Source organism: Oryctolagus cuniculus, chromosome 16 (assembly GCF_051225735.1).
Source record: "Oryctolagus cuniculus isolate XC-2025 breed Fujian yellow rabbit chromosome 16, ASM5122573v1, whole genome shotgun sequence".
Classification (NCBI taxonomy): domain Eukaryota; kingdom Metazoa; phylum Chordata; class Mammalia; order Lagomorpha; family Leporidae; genus Oryctolagus; species Oryctolagus cuniculus.
Genome location: NC_142882.1, coordinates 42114334 through 42141424, shown reverse-complemented (window position 1 = coordinate 42141424; position 27091 = coordinate 42114334). Strand labels below are relative to the sequence as shown.

The following is a 27091-nucleotide window of genomic DNA, read 5'->3' as shown; positions in this document are numbered from 1 at the left end:
AGAACACAGCTGAACCTTTTCAGGAACTAGGATGATGGAAACATGTAGTCAATGTAGGCGATGTCTTGGTGTCTCTTCTGTTTATTTGCCGCCCTCTTCCTCGCGCTGAACCGTGGAATATGACATCTGCTGGAGGTCCTTTGGCTGCACACCTGCCATCTCCCACTTTCTTAAGGTTGTGGTGGCCACAACATGACCCATAAGCAAATCACCATCACGACTCCCTCCGCTAAGAAGCAAGTGAGACCCAGTCACCACAGCCAATGGGGAAAGTGGCACCTGCGCTGCTCTTAGGTTTCAGATTCCCTCCTGGAGATGCACAGGGCTGTTTAAAGGAGCCCCTTAAAAGGGGTCTATACAAGGGGCTTGTGTTGTGGTGCAGTGGATAAAGCTGCTGCCAGCAATTCTGGCATTCTATACAGATGCCAGTGCAAGTCCTGGCTGCTCCACTTCTGATCCAGTTCTCTGCTAATGGTCTGAGAAAGCAGCACAAGATGGTCCAAGTTCGTGGAACTCTGCCACCCATGTGGGCGACACAGAAGAAGCTCCTGGCTCCCAGCTTTGGCCAGGTCCAGCCTTGACTGTTGCTGTCATTTGGGGGAATGAACCAGCAGATGGAAGGAATCTCTCTTCTCTCTCCTTCTTTCTCTTTAACTCTGCCTTTCAAATAAATAAATAAATAAAATATTTTAAAAAGGATTATACAAAAGAGTGCAAGCTGCCTAACCAATTAGTGACATTGTAAGGTGCTGCCTGCTCTGGTGGTGATAAATTGTAAGCAAAAGTAAGGAACAAGTAATGAACCCTGGCTATCCTGCAGAAAAAAACCCTTTTCACATTTGTACTGACTGTATGCCAGTAGTTATAGCAATAAACCTAACCATAGATTTAGTAAGAGCAGGAGGGTGGAAGGAGTTCTGAGGTTTTTGTGCCAAGTTTGGTGTCCCCTGCTTCTAAAGCACCTCTTTTTAGGAACAGGGTCCCTGTCTCATGGAAGCCCATTTACAACACTCAGATTTTAAGAATTTGAGTAGAGATTCTATTGATCTCACATGCATTGTTGTTGGTTTACTGTTGGTGGTGACGCTGATACCATTTTTTTTTTTCATGTAAATAGGGGAGAAAGTCACAGGGCTTGAGCACCCCGTGTCTCGGTTCTCATGAAATGTACAAAGTGTGATCACTGCTACTGCTCACATTCATAATCGGCTCCATCTGTCTCAGATGCCACGACCTGTTCTTTGTGGACAACCCTGGGGTAATTACGTCTTGAAGAGTAATATGTTCCTTTGAAGGATGATTTTCTAATGCACTGCGCTCAATAAAGGTGCACAAGGATCACATTCTAATCAGAAATTTTAAAAACTAAAAGAAAGACGAGTAACAGAATAGTGTTCTTTTGAATAGTTCCCACTGTTGCAGGTATCAATATCTTAAATCTAATATTCTACACAAAACCTTCACATTTATATAAAAATGTGCATGCACAATTTGTCCATTAATGATCAGTGAATAAACAAATTAGGCATTCATGAACACTTTTTTTTTTCAACTTAACAACTTTCTTGATTAACTGATGCTATCTGTCTTCATTAAGAATTGTGTGGGTTGGACGAAATTTAAAGATTGAATTGAAGATTGAATGCACTCAGCATCTAAGTTGAGCCAGTTGATTACCTTTGTGTTAAATCTATTTTTCCTAAGATTTATAGACCACTTTTGAAAATCATTTTTTTATGATTTTTATTTATTTATTTACTTGAGAGTCAGAGTTACACAGAGAGAGGAGAGGCAGAGAGAGAGAGAGAGAGGTCTTCCATCCAACGGTTCACTCCCCAGTTGGCCACAACGGCCAGAGCTGCACCGATCCGGAGCCAGGAGCCAGGAACTTCTTCTAGGTCTCCCATGCGAGTGCAGGAACCCAAGGACATGGGCCATCTTCTTCTGCTTTCCCAGGCCATAGCAGAGAGCTGGATCTGAAGTGGAGCAGTCGGGTCTTGAACTGGCACCCATATGGGATGCTGGCACTTCAGGCCAGGGCATTAACCCGCTATGCCACAGTGCCGGCCCCTCTGATATTTTATTAGGGGTGCTAGAGTTCAGGGCTGCTGAAGGGAAGTAGCAGTGTGTTCTGTCTGAATATGAGGAGCAGAGGAGGAATGGAGCTAGAGAGAAAACCTGTGACACTCTCTCTTTATTAAGGTCTGTGGGTGTTACCCTTTTAGGCTTTCCTCTGAAAATCATTTTACAAAATGGCTTGGACAGATGACAAAGGGCAGTCTGGCTAGGATCAAAAATGTCAAGATATTCGTAAACCTACTCATTCCATAGCATTAAAGTTGTCCCCTTTCTCGCCACACTGGTCCAAGCGGCCTTCTGATTCTCAGATACCATGATATCGTGGTATCATCTCAGAGCCTTCACATTCATACTCCCACTGCCTGGAATATTCCCTTCATGTATTTTTACTTATTTATTTTCTTTTATTTGTAAGGCAGAGAGATGGAGACACACAGAGGTATTCCATTTTCTGATTCACTCCCCAAACCCACAACAGCCAGGGCTGGGCCAGACCAGTGCCACAAACCAGGAATTCAGTCCAGGTCTTCTGTGTAGAAGTAAGAAATCTGAGTACTTGAGCCATCACTGCTTTCCAAAGTGCACGTGGGCAGGAAGCTAGAAATTGAGCTGGGACTCCAAGCCTGGCACTCTGATATGAGGTGAAGTGACACAAGTGGCATTTTGGCTGCTACACCAAATGACCAGCCCCTGCCTAGAATATTCCTATGTCACATCTTCCTCCTCACCTCTTTCAGTGCACTAAAAGTAGGTCACTACTAAGTAGACTGTTTTAGGAAAAGTTTTCCTTAAACCCTGTCTAAAATATCATGCCGTTCTCTCCCATGTGTATTCCCTCTCCCACTGTGTATCCTTTTTTAAAAACTTGTGCACTGTAATGAGCTATAACATAGGTGCAAAAAAGTGCACCCCTCATGGATGGACAGCTGATTAGCTTAGCAAAGTGAACACAGCTATGCAGCCACCCCCTGGGAGAAGCCATCCCACATCACCCAGGAGGCAGATGCCTCAGTCTCATGCCCTAGCCAATGTCCTCACTTCCATCACTGTGGATAAATTTTGCCCTTATTCTTTTAAAAAAATTATCTACATAGAATCATGTAGCATGCATTCCTCCTGGCTGACTGCCTTCATTCTGTATTTTCATTACTGCTCGCATCTGTTGTGTGGTGGGACATTATTCTGGCCTCACAGTACAAGTTGGGTTGTGTTCTGTCTTACTATGGTCTCCAAGGGCATGTGTTCTTACGTTTTCTCCTGGGCAGGTATACAACTTTAATTATCCTAAAAACAGGTATAATACTATATACATTTTCCATATTTCCTTCTGTGCATGGGTTCTGGAAACTTTGTTTTTGTAGGAATTTGTCCATAATACCATCTGTGTTTTGAAATTTACTGTTGTAAAGGTGTTCCAGATATTCTTTCATTTTCTGTGTAATAATGAAATATTAGTCATCTAGCTTTCCCTTACTTATATTTGTAATTTTTTTGCCTCCTTTCTTTGGTTTTTGTTCTACTTTTCCTACCTTTTTGAGCCAAATACTTAGCTCATTGATTTTATTTTTTCTTCCTTTCAAACATACAAACATACTTTGAAAAGTTCATAGAAAATGCTGTACATAGAAAAAACTATGCATAGATCTCAAAATTTTTGCATGGAAATGTCGCTCCCCGTCTTCGTGGGGGAACGACACAGGACCCTGCGCTGTTCTTTCATCTGCTCGGCCCTCCCTGGGTTTGCTGCTGGTTCTTCCCGGGTTGGCTACTATCCCTTCCACCTCCGTGGAAGGGCAGTTCCCCCTGGCCACATTCCCCACTTCCGCAGGGGAGCGGCACACCGCCGGCCGGCTCTCTCGGGGGCTGCACAGGTGTTCCCCTTAGATGTTCCTGGTGCATGCCGTCTCTCTCCTCCTTTATAGTCCTCCTCCGCCAATCCCAACTCGGCTGCCCACACGCCGAGTACGCTGCTCTCCTCCAATCAGGAGCAAGTCCTACAGTTTATTGGTTGAACTGGAGGCAGCTGTGCGGAAGCTGTTTACTTCTCTCCCAGCGCCATATTGTGGGAGAGCAGATGCATAGAATAAGTCTTAATTCCAGTAACTCAGTCCAGTCCGGGCTGCTCCCCACAGATCCCCCTTTCTTTTTATTTTTTTGGCGTTGATACGCGCCTGTCTTCGGTGTCCCGCGGCACACACTCTGCTCTACTTGCTAGAGTTGCCACAGGTTCTTACAAGTCCTATCAATCAGGCAAACCGAATCCGGGTCCTCTCTTCGCCATGTTGTGAGGAGGTTTTTAGGCGTTGATGCGTGCCTATGTTCGGTGACCTGCGGCTCATACTTTGGTCGAGCCGCCTGCTGGCGCTTACCGCCTTAATCAGGCAGACCGAATCCAAGCCTCCTAATTGTTGTATTGTGGGGAGGCCTTTCTGATGTTAATTCGTGCCTGTCTTCGGTGACCTGCGGCGCATAAGCTGCTAGCCCCCGCAGGTGCTCATCACCTCACTTAATCAGGCAGACCGAATCCAAGCTCTCTCATTGCCATGTTGAGGGGAGGCCTTTCTATTTCTCTATCTCCGGGCATTCCTATTTCTCCCATTTTACTTCTATCTTCCAGCATTCCTATTTCTCTCACTTTACTTCTAAAATTCTATTTCTCTTATCCCTGCAGCTTCCCGGCGCCTTGCCCTGCCGGCAGCTTCACGGCTCCGCGCAGCTTCCCGGCGCCTCGCCCCGCCGGCGGGCTCCGCCCCGAGGCTGCTTCTCGGCGCCTCGCCGGCTCTGAGCCGCTTCAGCCCGCACCTCTCTCATCTGCGCGGCTCGGCTTCGCGCGCACACTCCGCGGTCTCTCACTAGCCCTTTCGCGTCTGAACCACGGCCTCGCGCCAGCCCCGCGTTCCCTATCTATTCACGCCCCGTGCTCTCTCTGCACGCGGCGGCTTCCGCGAGAGTCACACAGCGTCTCTTGCGTCTCCGCCACTAGCATTCAATCCAAGTTCCCCGGGCTAGCCTGGCGAATTCAACCCAGCTTACGTCTCCGCCCCACAGTTTGGCTTCCCGTCCTTTGCTCCCCGGGCTAATCAGACGGATCCCAACCAGGCTTACGTTTCCGCTTCTGGTTTTAACTTTTCGCCCCCTATTCCCGGGCTAACTTGAGAATCCCAAAGTGGCTTTCATTTCCGCCTCGGCCTGCCCCCCGCGGCTTCAATTTCCCTAACATTTTTCTCTACCCGGTATGTTTCCCCAAGCTTTCCTCCAACAATACTCCTCCCTCATTTCTCCTGGCCTCTCCCCACAGTCCGCATCCGAGTCTGTTTGTTCTAGCTTCCACTTTCACTTTCGACCTTAGAGATTTCTCCCAGCTTCCCCCCGTAGTCCGTATCTGAGTCTATGCCTAGGCTTTCAATAGCTTCTTCCGGCACCTTTTTCGTCCGGCTTTTCCCTAGGCTGTTTGCTAGTCTCTCTCTCCGATATTTTCCCAGTTCTTCCCGTTTCTTCCCTCCTAAGTTTCATATCCGTCCTAGGTTTCCTATCCGAGTCACGGCACCATTATGTCGCTCCCCGTCTTCGTGGGGGAACGACACAGGACCCTGCGCTGTTCTTTCATCTGCTCGGCCCTCCCTGGGTTTGCTGCTGGTTCTTCCCGGGTTGGCTACTATCCCTTCCACCTCCGTGGAAGGGCAGTTCCCCCTGGCCACATTCCCCACTTCCGCAGGGGAGCGGCACACCGCCGGCTGGCTCTTCTCGGGGGCTGCACAGGTGTTCCCCTTAGATGTTCCCCTTAGATGTTCCTCGTGCATGCCGTCTCTCTCCTCCTTTATAGTCCTCCTCTGCCAATCCCAACTCGGCTGCCCACACGCCGAGTACGCTGCTCTCCTCCAATCAGGAGCAAGTCCTACAGTTTATTGGTTGAACTGGAGGCAGCTGTGCGGAAGCTGTTTACTTCTCTCCCAGCGCCATATTGTGGGAGAGCAGATGCATAGAATAAGTCTTAATTCCAGTAACTCAGTCTAGTCCGGTTTGCTCCCCACATGGAAATAAATACATTCAATTCTAATTCAATTTCTTCTTTGGTTAGTGCCTTACTAAGTACAGATTGTTGCCTATAGTTTCAAGAATTTTTACTGGCATTGATTTCTAACTTAATACCACTGTGATCTGTATACAGTGAATGATTTCAGCATCTTATTTATGAGAAGTTTTGCTTAATGGCTTAGCATGTGTTTACTTTTGGCAAATAAGTGATGACTACCTGAAATAAATGTATATCCTACAGTAAACTCACATATGTTAGTCACATAAACTTTGTTACCATATCCATCAAATCTGACTGAATTTTTATCAGCTGTAATTATCAGTTATAGGCTGAGGTATTTTCTATTTGCTCACTGTGATCGTGACTTGATATATATTTTATTATAGTTCTGCCCATTTTTGGTTTACCATGGCAATCCTGTGTTTGGGGTTCACTTATGCTTTTGAGATATATATTTGACGGGGCCATTTTTTGTAGGCTTACTCCTTTTACGACTGTGATGTATCCATTTTTATCTCTAGTCATGTTTCTAACTTTAAGACTATTTTGTCTTATAATGACCAGCTTTCTTGGGTAATCCTCCCATAAAAACCCTTTTCTATCCTTCATGTTAAACCTATTTGTATGATTTTAAGGCACAGCTCTTCTAAGAGCAGATCATCAAGATTGACGTCTGACTGTCTAACTATGTGATTCATTCATATTTATTATGAATAGTTCTATATCTACCATCTATTTACTTTATGTTTTTCAGATACTGTTTTTGTGTCCCTTTGCTCTTACTCTGTCTTCATTTTGACCTGGAAAGTACTTTTGATCATTCCTTTTCCACTCATCTCATTAATTGTACATTCTTTTATAATGTGTATGCTTGACTTATAATAGTTTAACACATATAACATGTATTATTATTTTCACCATCACATCTTACATCATGTTTGTTATAGATTTTCATTGCATATATTTTCCATCCCACAAGACATAGTTATTGCATTACTATTATTTTTACTACAGTTGATAGCCACATACTTTTAGCTACATATCCCCTTTAGTCCAGTGTACCAATGTCTTGAATTGCATTTCCTGGAAATAGACTGTAAGGCAGAGTTTCATGTAGAAAGTTTGGAAGGATCCCGAGAAGCATCCCAGTAAGGAGGAGAGGAAGTCGTGTTTGAGCAGGCGTAGAAGCAGACCCATAGCTGCACTGTGGCCAAGGCCTCAGAGTCATCCTCTCCAGACCTGCGGTGGCCTTGGACAGTGTTCATGAACTGGCTCAATGTGGCTGGATTTTGGATATCCCCATTGATCTGTCATCTGAAGGGGGAGATAGATTTGGTTGAGGCAGTTCCCTGGGTCGTGTGGTAGATCACAGAGAGGGCACCACTGTGAAGTGACAGCAGGAGACAGCAGATAGGTGCTTTGGCCAGGACATGCAGATCCGGCAGGACAAACAACACTCCTGTCCTCCCATCGAGCCACTCATTCCACTTGTTCCCAACAGTTCGCTCTATCTTAGGACACTTTCTGAAGGATTCAGGCTGGATTTCGTTTCCTGGAGGAGTTCTAAGACATGTGTTAATGAGATGAAAGAAGACCCTGCGGCATCATACGATCTTAAGGCCACAATTAACGGCCCCCTTCACTAGCACCCATTTGTGCTCCACCTCCATAGCTAGCTTCTCTGCTGGACAAGGCAGCTTGCATGAGCGCTGCAACACTGTCCGTATCCGGCGCTGTGGCTCACTAGGCTAATCCTCCGCCTTGCGGCCCCAGCACACCGGGTTCTAGTCCCGGTCAGGCCGCCAGATTCTGTCCCGGTTGCCCCTCTTCCAGGCCAGCTCTCTGCTGTGGCCAGGGAGTGCAGTGGAGGATGGCCCAAGTGCTTGGGCCCTGCACCCCATGGGAGACCAGGAGAAGCACCTGGTTCCTGCCATCGGATCAGTGCAGTGCGCCGGCCGCAGCGCGCCAGCCGTGGCAGCCATTGGAGGGTGAACCAACGGCAAAGGAAGACCTTTCTCTCTGTCTCTCTCTCTCACTGTCCACTCTGCCTGCCAAAAAATAAATTTAAAAAATTGGTCATGGAAGCACCAAGATACAATCTTGCAGATCATGGAAACACTGAACACATAGAACACGTGCTTTCCTATTTCCCATGTGCAGCATCACCCATTGGTCTCCTAGAGGCCGTCACCAATTACTCTGCCAGCAGAGTTTGTATCCCTTTTACAGACACCTTTCTTTTACCTCTAGGCTCTAGGCACAAGGACCTTGAAGTGAACGGGTAGTAACCAGTGCTTAAATTTCCACCACCAGATTCCGAATCAGTTTCATGGTGGACATGTTTTCCTCTGGGGAACCAGGGTTTCTAGATCTGCACAGCATGGAGCTACAGGGATTGGGAAACGCAGGTTCTGCATGTGTATCACAAATAGGGACATTTGTCCTTCTTTGCTTTGGTCCCTGGATCCATGCAGTCTCTCACTGGGAAGGAACTACTATAAAGTTGCTGTTAAAATTTAGGACGTGTCGGCCGGCGCCGCAGCTCACTAGGCTAATCCTCCACCTAGCGGCGCCGGCACACCAGGTTCTAGTCCCGGTCGGGGCACCGGATTCTGTCCCGGTTGCCCCTCTTCCAGGCCAGCTCTCTGCTGTGGCCAGGGAGTGCAGTGGAGGATGGCCCAAGTGCTTGGGCCCTGCACCCCATGGGAGACCAGGAAAAGCACCTGGCTCCTGGCTCCTGCCATCGGATCAGTGCGGTGCGCCGGCCGCAGCTCGCCGGCCGCGGCGGCCATTGGAGGGTGAACCAACGGCAAAGGAAGACCTTTCTCTCTGTCTCTCTCTCTCTCACTGTCCACTCTGCCTGTCCAAAAAAAAAAAAAAAATTAGGACGTGTCATGTTTAGAAAGGTGGACTCTCACCTCTGCAGCTTATTAGCTCCTGATCAGTACTTCAACTAATCTTAAAAAGAATTCCTCTCTTCTGTATAGGACATTTTTGTGGCATTTTTGTGGCATGACTAGCAACCGGACTTGCACATTGCATGATAATATGCTACTACTAGTATGTAGTCTCACCTAGGCTATGCCTCTTTCCATACACGGGTGACTCTTCATGCTGCCCAGAGCTGTCTTTTACCCCTACCTGAGAAGCAGTGTACTGGCTCAGGAACCCACCTGTGATGCACGCTCATGTGAAAAAACAAATCATCCATGAGCCACGTGTAGACTGGCAACTGGTCCTAAAGGGGCATAAATGGGATCTGAGGGAGAAGTGCTAGTCCAGCAGAGCCAGGGCCCAGAGACGTCGTCTCCTGCAGTTCACCTTGTTCTCCAACCCTATTCATTTCTGACCCAGCTGCACCATGCCATCTTACAATGAATAACTGAAGAAGTGATGTGGCAGGTCTAATAAACCTCAGCTTATGGGTGGATCCCTGCACTGGCATTACAGTGGCTTGGAATCACATGGTCCGATGTTCGGTCTTCACAAAGTCCAAGTGGTATGTCTAGAGCTGCTTCTCAGTTGACTTATGGTTTCTCTGTGTTGCAGATATCAAAGCCGCCCTGCAGAAGCTAGGGTCTGGGGCTGTTGCAATGGCTCACTTGGTCAATCCTCCACCGGCGGTGCTGGCATTCCATATGGGCGCCGGGTTCTAGTCCCGGTTGCTCCTCTTCCAGTCCAGCTCTCTGCTGTGGCCCGGGAGTGCACTGGAGGATGGCCCAAGTGGTTGGGCCCTGCACCCGCATGGGAGACCAGGAGGAAGCACCTGGCTCCTGGGTTTGGATCGGCTCAGTGCCAGCCGTGGCAGACATTTGGGGAGTGAACCAATGGAAGGAAGACCTTTCTCTCTGCCTCTCTCTCTCTCTCTCACTCTCTATATCTCTACCTGTCCAAAAAAAAAAAAAAAAAAAAAAAAAAAAAGAAGAAGAAGAAGAAGAAGAAGAAGAAGCAGCAGCAGCTAGGGTCCACATTGTGATCTTTTCCTGAGACTTAGCACATGGTGGCTTTCCTGCCTCGGGTCCACCTTATGGCCCAGTCACTGAGATGCTTGCATTTCTACTGAACTGATGCAGACCTCTGTCATGTTCTGCATAAGACACAAAGCTGTAAACCTCATTTGCTACTGCACAAAGGAATCTGAGCAGTACTCACAAATGCAGAGCATGCTGCCTCCACAGTCCAAGAATCTGGCCATGTTGTACATCTTTCTCATTGCTGGGAACATGAAATACTTTGTCTACCATGCAATAGTGTATTTAAAGAACATAACCTGATGTACTGCAGACTTTTAAAAACCATAACATAAAGATGAGTCCCTGAAATATCATAGAATTCATCTCTCATAATCTGGAAAAATGATCATCTCGCCAGGTCTCCAACCTACACAGTGTTGATTCTCATCTAGCCCAATGAGCAAAATCAGTTCAGTGGTTCTCAAACATTTTGTCTCAGAATTCTTTTACACTGTTTTCTTACATGGGTCATGTCTGTTCTAGTTTAACCATTTGAGAAATTAATACTTTGAAAAATTTTAAGTCTGTATCCCTTTACCACTAATAATAGATCTGCTACATTTTAATATAAATAATACCAATTTTTTTTAAAAAAGCTATATTTTGAAAAACCAAAAATTAGTAAGTAGGGTGGTATTGGGTTGAATTTTTATGAATATTCTACTTCATGGGCTAATAGAAGACAGCTGGATTTGCATATCTGTTTCTACAATCTAAGGTAATATGTTGTTGTAGCCAAAGTATGTGAAGAAAACCAAGCCTAGCAGAGATATGTAGTTGGAAAAAGGTGACATTATGTCAATAGGCTTTTTAATATATTTGAATTTATTGCTGGCAAAAAATAAAAATTAGTAACATAATAATAATGTTTCTTATTAAAATAAAGTAATAATGAATTTCTTAAAATTTAGTAGATATGTGGAATATAGAAACATGCTAATGATTTGTTTTTTTGGTTGGTTACACCAAAAACTTTGGGTGAGGGTGGGCATCTGTCCCAGCAGTGAAAATGCAGGTCCCGTGTTCCATATCAGAGTGCCTGGGTTTCAGTTCCAGCTCTAGTCCCTAGTTTCAGTTTTCTGCTAAAGGAAACCCTGGGAGGCGATACTGAAGTTTCCAGTGGCTTGGGTTCCCACCACGCACATGGGGGACCTGGATCCCAGCTTCATCCCCTCCCTAACTCGAGCTCCAGCCCAACCCCAGCTGTTGCAGACTTCAGAGAAGTGAACCAGCAGATGGAAGCTCTCTGTCCATCTCTGTATTTGTCTGTATCTCTCTATTAAGCAGAAAATGAAGATTCTACAGGTGTGTCTTGAACTTTGAATAGATTGCTAACCTATATATGCTTTTATAGTACCATGATTTTAACCATCTGGAAAATATGCATTCTCTGTGTTACTCATATTTTCAAATACTAACACCGTTTATTATACAATATTAAAAATCACACTTGTTGATTTTAACCTCACAATGGAAATGTAAAATTTCTAAATATCCAATTTTTTTGAAACACTGGATACTGTCAGCTATTTTCCATCGAACTGACAGATTCATTGCCTTTTTCTTTTTTTTTTTTTTTTTTGACAGGCAGAGTGGACAGTGAGAGAGAGAGAGACAGAGAGAAAGGTCTTTTTCCGTTGGTTCACCCCACAATGGCCGCTGCGGCCGTCGCACCCCGCACCCCGCTGATCCGAAGCCAGGAGCCAGGTGCTTCTCCTGGTCTCCCATGCAGGTGCAGGGCCCAAGCACTTGGGCCATCTTCCACTGCCTTCCCAGGCCACAGCAGAGAGCTGGACTGGAAGAGGAGCGACCGGGACAGAATCCGGCGCCCTGACTGGGACTAGAACCTGGTGTGCCAGCACCGCAGGCAGAGGATTAGCCTATTGAGCCGCGGCACAGGCCCATTGCTTTCATTTTTAAGAAAACATCTGCCAGCTACTCAACTATGAATAACCACAATTCCACTTTCAGTAGCCCTTTGAGGTTAAAAAAAAAAAAAAAGTGTTCCCTGAAATAAAAATGGCTAGTTTAGCTCACAACTCTATCTAACAAAAGTTTTTCTTTAAATAGTATCACAGTTTGGTATCAACAGAAGTGCTATATGTGTATTTCCTATTTTATCACAAGGAATATTAAAAAGATGTACTTGAGGGTAAATTTTAATAATTTTTAATGGTTCACCAAGAGCATTTTAAGTCTTTATTTTTAACTAACTCATGATAATGGGCAATGCATTCACCACTAGTGAGTTCAGTGCTAAAGAACTGGAGGTTTTATCCAACGTTGTTTTTACCACATCAGTGCAAACATCAACTCAATCTATGAAAATAATTTGGACCTCTTCCATCTCTTCAGAGTGTTTCAGAGAACCCCAAAGTCCTCAGATCACCTTTGGAAAAATGACAATGTAATGGATCCTTGGAACATTCTGCACACTGCGTAAAAGCTTTGGGGACCTCCACATTCATTATGATGGAATTCCAAAGGCTTAGCAGAACTGCAAATGAAGACCTAAACTGACTCTGACTGTTTTTTCTGAAATAGATGGAAGTCAGGACTCCATTTCCATGGCTTTATGCTTCATACGAATGGCATTGTTGATCTGTTCTGAGAAAGGTCACACATACAGCACAACAGTTGGAACCAATGTCACTGTTTCGTTGTGTTCCATTGCCCACTGCCATATACCAGTCTAGACATGTGTCAAAAATGTGGGTATGCCAGAAACCACCATCCCTGCCATCTTTGAATATTTCTGGATGGAGCAGTAATTGATAGCTCTTCCATACAGAACAAGAAACTGATATGAGGGATCTGCCAATTATCAGGGATGGATTATAATCCTTGAAGGATCTCAGAAAGAAACCTTTGAACTGGGTCTGTGGACCCAGTGTTTACTCTGTGAGCCAAATATGTCTGTATTACCGTGCTACCATGTGCCTTAACTCTATTGGGAGAAATATGGTTTCAATTTTAACTTTGATTCTGAATTCAGCAGTCCTGAAAAGTTCTCAACATTTCTCTTTACCAAGTGCACAGTTATTTGAGTAAGTGGCCGTGCATCCCTTTGGAAAAAGACGGGAAATTACTGCTTCATCATCTCATACTTCTCCCTCTGAGAGATTGTCTTCTCTCTCAATGAAAACCCTGCAGTCAAAGGACTGAGAATCAGTTGAGGTCCAGAATCTTGGCTGGACAAGGAAATTTGGTGGTGGTGGGTTGTCAGCAGAGAGCAGGAAACCTGCCTTTAGCCACCTGATCATCCATACTTGATTCCTTTCCATTGTATAAATCAAGGCACAGGATTGAGAGTTGTCCATTCCTTCTTATCCACAGGAATTCCATATTCTGTTTACTACTACATTGTTTTTCAATTTCAACCTCCATATGCTTGCTCATCCCATCTTCCTGCTCATTGCAGTAGATAGCACATTGTGGTATCTAGAGATTAGATATTCTATCATTGGCATGTTTATCAGGATCTCAGTTCTGTAGTGTAACCAGCTCTGAAATATTCTTCCCACAGCACAGTTGTCCTTTTCTGGTAAATGGAGGATCAGAGCCTCCAATGCATGGCTTATTTCCCTCTGGTGGGTTTTCCAGCCTCACAGAGATACTTTCTCAAGCATGCCCAGTACACTGACACGTTAAACTCCTTCCTCCCTCATCTCCATGGCAATTTTGGAATCTCTGCCTTGCTTCGTGTGGGCCACATACCTTTCCAAGCTTCTAAAAACCTTCCTGCCAGCTGTTAACACCACCTCCTAGGATATATACCAGGACTGGAAATCTTGTATCACAGTGGAATATTTCCTTATCAGTCACTGCAATATGCAAATGCACATTCTGTCAACCTGTGTCCAGGACTTTGAGGACTCAAGTGTGTGTGCCCCCATTCACTGCCAGTGCCCTGGGAGACCTGGAAGAAGCTCCAGGCTCCTGGTTTCAGACTGGCCTAGCCCTTGCTGTTGCAAGTATTTGTTGAGTAAACCAACAGATAGAAAATCTCTCTTTTCTTTCTCTGTCTTTCCTTCTCTCCCCCTCTGATACTCTGTGTTTCAAATAAATAAATATTTGCAAAGTAAAAGAAAACTCCAGGTGAAGGATATATGCACATAATTTAAGGAATTTGGCTTGGAAACATATAAATGGTAGAAAATTAAATAGCTCATATAAAATTTTGAATAAAATATTATGATTTTAATATACATAAGCTAAGTTGGTAATGTAATACTATACTCAGGGGAAATCACAATAGACAAAGTTAGTAATGTGTAGGTGAAACAAATTGTTTGCTTTAAATCTGATAACATTTAAGTAAATACTCATTTTGAGTTTTTTTCCAGAGATTATTTCCTGTTGATTGACACTCAGTATTATACACTATATTTTATTTTACACATAGTAGGATCTTTCATCATCCTAAGGAAAGTTCCAGTGGTTCTTTTCCTATATGTATATATAGCAGTCAGCTGCTCATCTGTCATTCAGAACATCCTGTAGTCTTTAACCTTTACTGCTATTTCACTCTGTTCAATTAATGTGCCCAGTCATACATTAGAAATATGTTAAAACTTGAATTAAATGTCTTGGATGAAAGCTTATAATACCACATCATTTTCTGTGGAAGACTTTAATTAATTGAGGTCTGAAAATACTAAATGACTATAAGCATTTCTATGCTATTAAAATCCTCCTGTTTTAGAAATTAGAAAGAGGTATAGTTTGAGACAGTGATAATAGTTATTAGATACTGGATTCTTACTATATTCCAGACATATAATTAAGCATATCTCATAATTATTTGTCCATTTTTCTACTGATATTATTGTACTAATATTATGAGCCAAAAAATGTCGTAGATTCAAGTAGGAAGAAGAGTAGATGAGAAAATTAGACCAGTAATTATAATGAAGAATGGTCAGTGCTATAATGAGGAAGTGTCAGGATAAAGAATAACATACCAGGGACATCAAATCTTGTTGAAAAAATTGTGGAAGTTAGGGAATACACAATATGAAACTAAATTGGTTGAGAAGGAATCAAATAACGAAAGAGGAAGAAGGGTGTTCATATTATTTCAGGTTCCTGGCACTGCACGGGGACATATTTGCAAAGGCACAACAATATAAAATCCCCGTGGAAGTAGCTAATTGTCACCCTGGGTGCATGGCTTTTGTGTTTTCCTTTTCTACTACGCTGTAAACACCATGATGACAGGCAGCATACGAAGTGCTTCAAAATGTTCATGGAAAGTGGAATTGAAAGATCTTACTATGGTGCCAATAGTTCTGGTTTATATTATTGTGTTTGTTTATCTTAGTGCCAAAACTGAAACTCATGGATATGAAATATGCATTTTCTATGCATTTTCTATGACCGTTCTTCATTATAATTACTGTTCTAATTTTCTCATCCACTCTTCTTCCTACTTGAATCTACGACACTTTTTGGCTCATAATACTAGCTAAAATATGCATAGGATATATGCATTTCTATGAACCTCACATGCATGGATTTAATAATTTTTGAGACAAATAAACTTTGTTTTAATTCTATTTTCCATGATCGTTTTGGCGTTCCTTCATGCCCTATTTTGGTTCCTCTTGCCTTCCAGAATTGGAAGGCACATGGTAGTCATGTGTGCCCATCACAAGGACACATTCATGCTAATCTTCATGAAAAGCAACCTTTTGTAGGTGAGAAAACTGAGACTCAGCATTTAAAATCTTACATAGGTGGCTGGTGCCGTGGCTCAATAGGCTAATCCTCCACCTGCGGTGCCGGCACCCTGGGTTCTAGTCCCGGTCAGGGCACCAGATTCTGTCCTGGTTGCTCCTCTTCCAGGCCAGCTCTCTGCTGTGGCCCAGGAGTGCAGTGGAGGATGGCCCAAGTTCTTGGGCCCTGCACCCACATGGGAGACCAGAAGCACCTGACTCCTGGCTTTGGATCAGTGTGGTGCACCGGCCGCAGCGCGCCAGCCACAGTGGCCATTGGCGAGTGAACCAATGGAAAAAGGAAGACCTGTCTCTCTTCTCTGTCTCTCTCTCTCACTGTCCATTCTGCCTCAAAAAAAAAAAAAAAAAAAAAAAAAAAAAAAAAAAAACCTTACATAGGGTCATAGAGACTGCATACAATGAAATGAATTGAAGAACTCAAATGTCCAGAGAGTATTTTACTCCATTTCTCTACTCTACTAACTGGGCTATCAAAAAAAAAAAAAATAAAAAGCTGAGACAGAGACGTGCATGACTTGTGGAAGATCAAATATGAACATGGCTATTATCTCATTAGAGTTGTTTTTTTTTTTTTTTCTTACTAATACTGGGCAGTAAAAGATAGCCAATGTTTAAATCTTCAGGCAAACTCATGAAATTAATTGGCATCTCCTTCTTGTCATTCTAGTGTACAACATTTACCCCCTTCTCCATCTTGACTCCTTCTTCCCTGATGTTTTTATTTTATTCTCCTCTGCTGTTACTTTAGTTTTTGTATTATTAAGCGTCCTGCTTCTTTTAGTCTATTTAACATTTTAAAAACTCACTTGATTGGCAACATAGGCTCATATACCTTCAATATCACCGGGCTAAGAATGTGTGATTCCTAAGAAAGAAATAGCTGCTCAAGATTATCAACTGCTCTAGAATGAACTGAGAAACCTTCCTTGGGAACACCATCTCTAAGGAAGAAAGAACATCATCAGGCCGGCGTCGCGGCTCACTAGGCTAATCCTCCGCCTTGCGGCGCCGGCACACCGGGTTCTAGTCCCGGTCGGGGCACCGGATTCTGTCCCGGTTGCCCCTCTTCCAGGCCAGCTCTCTGCTGTGGCCCGGGAGTGCAGTGGAGGATGGCCCAAGTGCTTGGGCCCTGTACCCCATGGGAGATCAGGAGAAGTACCTGGCTCCTGCCATCAGATCAGCGTGGCGCGCCGGCCGCGGCGGAAATTGGAGGGTGAACCAACAGCAAAAGAAGACCTTTCTCTCTGTCTCTCTCTCTCTCACTGTCCACTCTGCCTGTCAAAAAAAAAAAAAAAAAAAAAAAGCCATCATCACCTGGATGTCAAGCTAATGAGATGAATAAACCACACCTTCATAATAAAGTTCTAGTATTAATCCAAGTCTCACCCAGTGTCTTCATCCCTTGGAAGTTCTTCTGATTTCATGCTCCACTATTCTCATGCAAGCCAACATTACTCATTGGAGGGAAAGTTTAAATATAGACCTCTGCAAAAACAAAGTCCAACAGACTGGCAATTTTTGTCATCCTGACTGTTAACAACTGGTCAGACGAGGAGCATCTTAGGCTGTCTAACATCTGGTCTTGTTAAGTGGGAAGCTGACAGAAGCTGTGATCACTTCTCTAATATCTTCAGCAAATCAGGGCCCTGAAAGTATGCTGACAGGCGTGTAGGACCTCTACCAAGGAGCCGTCTAGTCCTCATGTTAGCAGCTACTGTGCCAGCAAGTGGGTTCCAGACTAGTGGACCCATAGATAAAGTTTTTTTTCTTACCATGTTTTTACATGGTTCCAGAAATCTTTGAATGCTGACTTTGTACAATAATCTTGAACATCTATCTTCAACCACAACAGAGCTTGCTGTCATCAAAATCAGGTCAGTACCGTCATGGTTGCCTATTCTCCTTCATGTCAACATCAAGTAAAAGTACCAGGAATTACGCCTCTTCTTAGGTACCACCAAAAATGAAGTGACAGTCTCTAAGGGTGTTTTCATGAAATAAGTGTTTACTTTTTAGTGAGTGAAAAGTTACAGACGATAGGGTAATAATCTCCGAAGCTAGAAACTGCCTCTTTTGAGATAGTTCTGTACAATTGCCAAAGCTAGTCATAGTCAGTAACATTAATCCTTTAATATTTTTCCTTAGGCTTAAAATAGGCCTATTCTGTCATGAGTGCACAAAATTTTTTTCTATTGGGCAGTTGAGAAATTCCATAAAATTTGCACTAAAATTTGCAGAACATTGAAAAGAACGTTTTAGTTCTCAGTTGAAAAACTAAAGAGAAAATGACATTTACGAGCTGTGGGATCACGACTGGTCGCTCACTTGGCAATGCTCACCTTCTAGGGGAAATGTGTGTGAACTGGGCACTGGCTCGCAATTGAAGAGAAAAACAATCTGCTTGGACTGTAATGGGAAAAAAAACTAAACCGGCAATTTCTTTCTCCAAAGCTCATCTCATTACCTGGCCTTCTGAGGCAGAAAACTAGATGGAAGTGAATGCTACGAGGCTTAGCACAAAGTGGAGCTGTGGAATGTTGTGTATTATGACAAGAAAATCTGGGAATATTGCAGAAATCAAAATGCTCTTAATGGTGCAATAAAAAAATCTATAAAACACCGCAGTATAAAAATAAGCTGTCTCACATTAACTGGATGCAATGATGCCAAATGTGGAACCCTGACAGCCTAGGTGGGTCTAAGAAAATTAAAAAAAAATAGAAATATAGAGATAATTCATCTGAGAGTCATAGTTTGAACTTGAAGCAAATACATAAATGTTAACTTGCATGTGAAAAATTATAGGTTGATTTGTTATTTTTGGAACAAAAATATTTAAAACCTTCTTTGCTTGAAGTGTGTGTGTATATCTGTGAGTTATGTTATTTCCACAACAGTAAGCTGTGTGGAATAGCAGGCAGGTAACATAAAAAATAAAACAGAAGAAATGCATTTTTTATCCAGGGTTTCCTTTAAACGTTCACTTATTTGCAGTGTTGGCTTTCTCTCTCTGACACCTGATGGGCTGTTTAATCTTCAGATGATTTTCATGGTGGTGAAATAAGTGTTCGCAGACAAAGTGCTTGACAACCAAACTCTGCTGCAAGCAAGTGCTGAGCACCAGCTACACATAAAGGCCCTGCGTTCATCTGGAGCCCTGTGGAGGGAGTGCAGGCTGACGGTGGATTCCCATCACGTGATCTAGCTTACACTGGTCCTTGTAAGGTGAAAGCTAGAGCCGCTATGAGTCACTAAACACATTCACTAGCTGTGCAGCTTAATCAAAAGCAGGTTTGGTCTCAACAAAGAAACATCAAACAGTAAAGAAGAAAACGAAGTGAGAAAAAAAATCAAAAATTCAACTAGTAAATATGACAGGTGCAGGATTTTATGTAATGAAGTGGGAAAAGGCCCAAGGTGGAAGGAACCAATGATCAGTTACAAAATTATGGCTTACCACTGGAAAGCTAGAACTGTCCACTTATTATTATGGCAATGTGAATAGGGCTTTGCATGAAACATTCTTCCAGAAAATAAAACATCAGGGGATAAACAGTCATAACCATCAAGCAAAGCTCATTCCAAGGCATAAGTAACTCCTCAAACAAAAATAACTCAATAATTTGTTGTCGCATCACAAATAAACTTTGTAATGATAAAAATTGGTTATTACTACTTGAAGTGAGGCTTTTCCTTTCCTTGTTTCATGATATCTCTGAAATACTGAAGTGTGCCAGAAAAAAATTATTTTGACAATTGGCACAGGACACATATAAATGTTAGTCTGAGATAATTCTAGATAGCTGGGCTAAATAAAACCTATATTGCCTAGGAGCATAGCTGTGAGAACAGAATTATGTAATGAGATCCTATGCGTTCCCTGCCACCCTTGATAGAGTCAAGCAATTCTTAGAAATTTTATGAATCCCTTTTCAAAAGGATTTTTCTTGGCCAATGATTCATTTAGCTTTAAGACCAAACACAAGTGTGTTTGTCTTCAAAGATCTCACAGCAAAAAGTTTAGATTAAGTCACGGATAAAATATCCATTTGTTATATCTCTAAGCACTGTAAATTGAATTTCATCACATAGCACTTTCTAATATAGAGGAAATAAACAAGCTGCTATGGAGTAATTAGGCAGAAGTTTTTGGTTTCAAGTGATTGGTCAAGGAATGCATGGCCGACAAAGCTGGAATTAACTCTGAGTTTGGAGAATGAGAGAACAATTATTCAGCAAGACAAATAAAAGAATCTCTCAGAAGAAGAAACTTCAAGTGAAAAGACCCTGGAGTGGGCAGAAATTTTGTCCCTTTGGAGTGAGTGTGAGGGATTCCTGTCCCCAGACTGGAAGGAGCCCATTGGAAAGTGGGCAGTGCTTGGGTGAGCTGGGGAGGCAGACAGTGGCAGGTGTGGGTTATCAGTAGGGAGCAGCATGATCTCATTTACACCTCATGAGCACACACATGCACAAATGACAGCACAAGTATACTTAATGACTTCTCACAAAGGGACCACTGGGGAAAGCATCACCCAAAATAGACCTTCGGCAACACCCCAGAGAAGGTCTTCTTTCTCCTGTCCAGATGCAAGCTTTGTGCATCCATTACACTGCCATTTACTGTACACCCTTCTTTTTTATTTTTATTTTTATTATTTATTTATTTATTTTCTTTGACAGGCAGAGTGGACAGCAAGAGAGAGAGACAGAGAGAAAGGTCTTCCTTTTCCGATGGTTCACCCCTCCAATGGCCGCTGCAGCCGGCGTGCTGGGGCCAGCGCACCACACTGATCCAAAGCCAGGAGCCAGGTGCTTTTCCTGGTCTCCCATGTGGGTGCAGGGCCCAAGGACTTGGGCCATCCTCCACGGCACTCCCAGGCCACAGCAGAGAGCTGGACTGGAAGAGGAACAACCGGGACAGAATCTGGCACCCCAATCGGGACTAGTACCCAGGGTGCCAGCGCCGCAGGTGGAGGATTAGCCTATTGAGCTGCGGCGCCAGCCTGTACACCCTTCTTGCTTCTCCCTACAGTATTAACACAGAGAAATGGACAAGGGTGCCTCAAACTGTTTATGGAAAAGGAGAATTAAAAGGTAACATGCATCTTCCATGAACTCTTTTAAAAAATAATTTACTTTTTATTAATGTAAAGATAACAGATTTCATGTAGTTCATGATATGATTCTAGGAGTAGGATACTCCCCTCCCACCCCTTTCCTTTCCTTTATATTTCTGCTGTAACATATTTATAATTTACTTTATAGTCACAGGGTTATTATTGCTCTGTTAAAAATGAAGAAAGAAGCCGGCGCCGCTGCTCACTAGGCTAAGCCTCCGCCTTGTGGCGCCTGCACACCGGGTTCTAGTCCCGGTCAGGGCACCGGATTCTGTCCCGGTTGCCCCTCTTCCAGGCCAGCTCTCTGCTGTGGCCAGGGAGTGCAGTGGAGGATGGCCCAAGTGCTTGGGCCCTGCACCCCATGGGAGACCAGGATAAGTACCTGGCTCCTGCCATCGGGTCAGTGCGGTGCGCCAGCCACAGCGCACCGGCCGCAGCGGCTATTGGAGGGTGTACCAATGGCAAAGGAAGACCTTTCTCTCTCTGTCTCTCTCTCTCACTGTCCACTCTGCCTGTCAAAAAAATAAATAAAATAAAAATAATTTAAAAAATGAAGAAAGTTCAACAAGTAAAAAGTAGAAAGACAGCAGGAATATAGACAAGGGTTATAAATAATAATCAAACACCAAGATGTCCACTGCACTCATACCCATTAAATTTTTTGTTAGGTAATTATAAACTACCACAAATCACAGAAAACATGTGATGTTTGTCCTTTGGGGGTCTAGTTTATTTCACTAAGCATAATGGTCACCAGTTGCATCTGTTTTGTTGCAACAGACAGGATTTGTCTTTTTTTACGGCTGAGTAGTATTCCATCGTGTGTATGTAACACATTTTCTTTACCCATTTATCAGCTGATGGACATTTAGGTTGATTCCATATCATAGCTATCATGAATTGAGCTGCTGTACACAGAGGGGCGTTTAAATCAGTAAAATCACTTAGGATCTCTTCCTTCATCTCTGGCTTCCTCTCTTCAATACTGTATTTGTGAAATTAGCTCATTTTGCTGTCTTGGACTTGGTGTACATTCACTGCTGGAGAGAAACAAGGCACAGCTGCAGCTCTTGGAAGGGTCTGGTAGGCCCTATTGTAGGGTACTCCGAGGAAAGACCCCAACCCAGCTGGGGACATTCACCAAGCACCCTACTTCGACTCAATACCATGAGTCTGAGGAAAGCACTGCATAATCTATGGACCACTTCCAAGTACAAAGAAGGAAAATCCCAGGGCAAGAGCAGCCAACCTGTCCAGACTTCAGTCTGTGACCAGATGATGGCCTGGTTTCTTTATTCTCTTTTTAATTTTCTAAGCTTCAGAGCATTCACAGGAGAATAGAATTAAACTATTAGTTTATTTGGGTGCAAATACATTTTTAAATCCATGCAATGTGGCACAGCGGGTAAAGCCAAGCTCTGCAGCGCTGGCATCCCATGTGGGCTCCAGTTCGAGTCCCAGCTGCTCCACTTCCAATCCGGTGCCCTGCTAATGTGCCTAGGAAAACAACGAAAGTGGCCTAAATTCTTGGGCCCCTGCACCCACGTAGGAAACCCAAAAGAAGTTCCCGCATCCTGGCTTCAGTCTGGCTCAGCCTTGGCCATTGTGCTCTTTTGGGGAGTGAGCCAGTAGATGGAAGATCTCTCTCTCTCTCTCTCTCTCTCTCTCTCTCTCTCTTTTCCTCTATCTCTCCCTCTTCCCCCAACCCCGTAACTCTGCCTTTCAAATAAATAAAATCAATATTTAAAAAAATCCTTGCAATGTGAAGGATCTTAAAAAAGTACATGATGTATTACAAAATATGTAATATGAAAACACTGTGTATTTTAAATTTTTTGCACCAAATAAGGTTATCTTTTGATTCCATTTCCATATGCTTTTTTGCAGTGCCCATGTATATGTGCCTTGTACGGATATGTATATATGCATATGTGTATGCAGGGATACATGTACAACAGGGCTAGTTGTCTTCATTGGTAGGATTGGCCTAAATACTGAGTTCCTATTACGCTAAGTAAAGACATCTAATTTATCTTTTTAAAAGATTCCCAACTACTTGTATGAGAACAGATTTAAGCAGTAAGATTGGGAGACAGGGTGCAAATGCATCAATATTGCTATTGTCTGTGAAGCAGATGAAAATGTGTTGGCTGTGTATGGTATCTTTGGAAATAAGATTATTTTTTTCTTTTAAGTAGAAATCTCCAGATTTGTCACTTGTCAGGATGTGTGGGATGTGGGAAATGCAGACAGAGAGACTGATAACCAAGGAAAAATTGTCTCCAGGGTCAGCTGTTCCTATCCCATTGTTACTGGGTATCCTAGTCAAATGAGATTTTCTTCTGTGTTGTTGACTGACATTTGATTCAAAAATATAGGGCTTTGGAAATATGTTTATGCATGTGATAAAAAAGCAAAATGTCAAATATCACAAATAGATAGTCAAAGAAACTGTGTAATCTTTTCTTTTTAAAATCCTGGCTATTAAATTCATGTTAGATATATACAAATATAGTGCAGGCAATGCATGCCACATGAAATCTGATGCCTAATAGAGTAGGAAAGCTAAAATCCAATCAAATCTGCATCCAGTTAAAGGATTTCCTCAAGAAATCCCATCTGGCTCAAACAAATGTCATCTTTGACTGATAAACCAATGTCTAATGAATTTCTGTGCTGAGTGAGTCATTGAATTCAACAGCGATTTGCTCCAGTGGAAATGAGTACCTTAAAGTTCATTGTCGGTGATAGAAATAAGACTATTCAAAACCAGGAAACTGCAGCAGAGTGCAGCCAACCAGGAGGCATTTTTATGAATGATGCATTTGTTAAAACTGGACTCTGAGTGTCTTTGAGAAAGTCGATATGTTTAAGATTAAAATCAAAAGTGGCAAGTCTTAAAAGCAACAAGGAGAAGACCCAATGCAGGGAGGAAATACAAAGTTAAGTGAATATTTAGATTTGACTGATGGTTATTTGCAGATTTTTAGAATAGTTAACTTTATCAAATGGATTTGTAATGATGAATTCCTGGTACAAATAAGTGATACTTTTCATACACAGCTTTTGCATGTAGAATACATGATACACTGATTGATTTCAATATGTGTCAACTCACGAATCAAATTATTATCCATTTAAGAAAAGCCAGCCTGATTATAAGAGGAAAAAAAATGAAGCAGCATGTATGAAGTGTACTTTGCTGTTTCACATCAACATTTTAAATGATAGTAACATCTAAAATAGGAAACATCTGTAAAGTTAATTTTGTAAAAAAGTATACTTTGGGGCTGGCGCTGTAGCATAGAAGGTAAAGCCACTGCCTGCAGTTCTGACATCCCATATGGGTGCTGGTTCAAGTCCTGGCTGCTCCACTTCCAATCCAGCTCTCTGCTATGGCCTGGGCAAGCAGTGGAAGATGACCCAAATCCTTAGGCCGCTGCACCTGCATGGGAGACCCAAAAGAAGCTCCAGGCTCCTGGCTTTGGATAGGTGCAGCTCCGACTGTTGCGGCCAATTGGGGAGTGAACCAGCAGATGGAAGACTGCTCTCTCTCTCTATCTCTCTCTCTCTGCCTCTCCATCTCTTTCTTTGTAACTCTGACTTTCAAATAAATAAATGAATCTTTTTAAAAAAAGTATACCTTACCCATAGGATTTGAAAATATGGGTGGACCTTGGAAGAGACACTATGGCTAATTTACAATTTTGGGATAGATGTCTTTCAGAAATCATAAACGTGCCATTGCACATTTTTCTATGTGTGCATGGAAGTAGTTGGCATGCAAATCTAATGACCATATGTTCTCATAGTACAGGTGACCATGCCATTTTCAAATATTATTACATGCTTCTAAATACAGAATTTAGTTTGAGATTTCATTTACATTAATTAAATAACTTGTTGCTTCAATAATCTTCATAGATACAATCCAATGATTAAGCGTAACTCCTTACATGGTCCTTCTAGGCAGCAAGGGATAGAGGGCATGACTCATGGGGATGTGTTAACAAAATGTGAAGGAGGTGGCAAACCAAGCATCCCCAGGAGCCAATGTGGTGTGGCCTCTTTCAGTCGTTTCCAAACCCCTTCCGCCTTCCACCTTCCTATCCATTTAGACGTCATGTCTCAGTTGTTGGTTCAGAAAATGTTATCTCCGTGGATATTCAGTGTGTGCGTGGGCATGTGCAGAGGGAGACAGGGAGCAAAGAAGAGAGGAGAGAGAGACAGGGAAGGGAAGAGAGGCCAGAATGCAAAACCCACCTGCTACATACTGTATTTGTTGGACTGAAGTGCCTTAATCGTGTTAAGTTTATTTAGCCTAATGTATGGCAACTAATCCTGCTCCCCCCACCCCAACAACTCTCATTCATATCATCTATAATTTACTCATCCATTTAATATTGAGCTCTTAAAAAGTATCTGAAGCTATATTCTAGAGGACTTTGATGCATTGGTCAAGTGATTCGTGTAACAGAAATGTAATCTTAAAATTGCACAGGCTTTTCTCCAAAAGTATTTTTCCTTTTCTTCCCCAAAAAACCCTATATTGTAGTCAACTGGAAACTGTTGTAAAATGCCTCCTTTTCTATCTGATATCACCTTCCTCTTCTTAAGTGTTCCACTTCCTGCTTCACCTCTCCCTACTACAGCCTGATAGCTAGGAGATGCAGGTAACAAGGATTGGTCAGAGTTACCAGAAATAGCACAAAGGTCAGAGACAAGACAGCTGGAAGACTGAAGGTGGGGATGGTTATTCACTGGGAAGCCAGAGCAGGCTTGGAGCACTGACAGAGTGTGTTGGAAATGTCCTGTCCCGGGAAGAACACAGATAGATGCAGTTGCACATTTCATTGTCTTGAGCTCAGGTAGGACACAGAGGTAAGAAAAGATCGAAAGCACAAAATGCTTAAAACAGACTTAAGCCAGAAAAATGCAGAATTCCAACTTTAGAAAGTCATAATCCAAACACACTTTTGGTGCCTGATGCTTCTTTAAGAAGTAAAACAGCCGGTGCCGCAGCTCACTAGGCTAATCCTCCGCTTGCGACGCCAGCACACCAGGTTCTAGTCCCGGTCAGGGCGCCGGATTCTGTCCCTGTTGCTCCTCTTCCAGGCCAGCTCTCTGCTGTGACCCGGGAGTGCAGTGGAGGATGGCCCAAGTCCTTGAGCCCTGCACCTGCATGGGAGACCAGGAGAAGCACCTGGCTCCTGGCTTTGGATCAGCGTGGTGTACCTGTCAAAAAATAAAAATAAAAAAAAAGAAGTAAAACAGTGATCAGTTCTTGTTGGACAGCAGGTTAAGCCAGCCACTTGGGATGCCCACATCCCATGCCAGGGGATACCTGCTTCTGATCCAGCTTCCTGTTAATGTGCTTGGGAGGTAGCAGGTGATTGCTGAAGTATTTGGGTTCCTGCTACCAACAAGGGAGATCCAGATGGAGGTCCTCATTCCTGGCTTTGGCCTGGTCCAGTTCCAGCTGTTGCAACCATTTGGGAAGTAAACCACTAGGTGGAAGGTCTCTGTTTCTCTCTCTCTCTTTCTCCCTTTCAAATGAATTAATTTTAAAAAGAAATAAAAGGAAGTAGCACAGTCAGTTCCACAATTACAAGTAAAGAAGCACAATATAAAAAGGCTCATCGAGGAACTATTTATTTGGAATCAGATTTTTGTCAAAATGGGACGAGGCGATGATGGTGACATGGTGCTAACAGAAAGCAAGCAGGTTTCCAAGTAGGTTACTCAGTGCGAGGCTTTTCTGGAAAGAAAAGCTGCATGTTTTGCATTCATGTACTCATTCTCCACCTCAGTAGATATGTTTAGAGAGCCTACCATGTACTGAGAGCGTGTCTGCATACTGGGGAAACAGTGGTGATCACAGGACAAATAAGACCCTTTCCTTCATGAGGCTCCTTCTAGTGGAAGGTGAACCAGAGAGGAATGTGATACCCATTGACGAAGGACAGGATGGGCTCATCTCCACTTGGGAAGACTTTTGGAAACTCCCCGGTGTGGGCTGTGGGGTTGGCATCTCTTAAACTCCTAAAAGATGTCTGAAGCCTATGCTAAGTTCTTCTCACACTGTATCTGGCCTTCTTTGTGACCCCT

General features: G+C 43.2%; 1 protein-coding gene across 9 annotated transcripts in view; it reads left to right on the top strand.

The window, feature by feature from the left end:
• Positions 1–27091, top strand: part of DGKB (diacylglycerol kinase beta) — a 781129-nt gene that overhangs the window by 599832 nt on the left and 154206 nt on the right. The window lies entirely within an intron of this gene.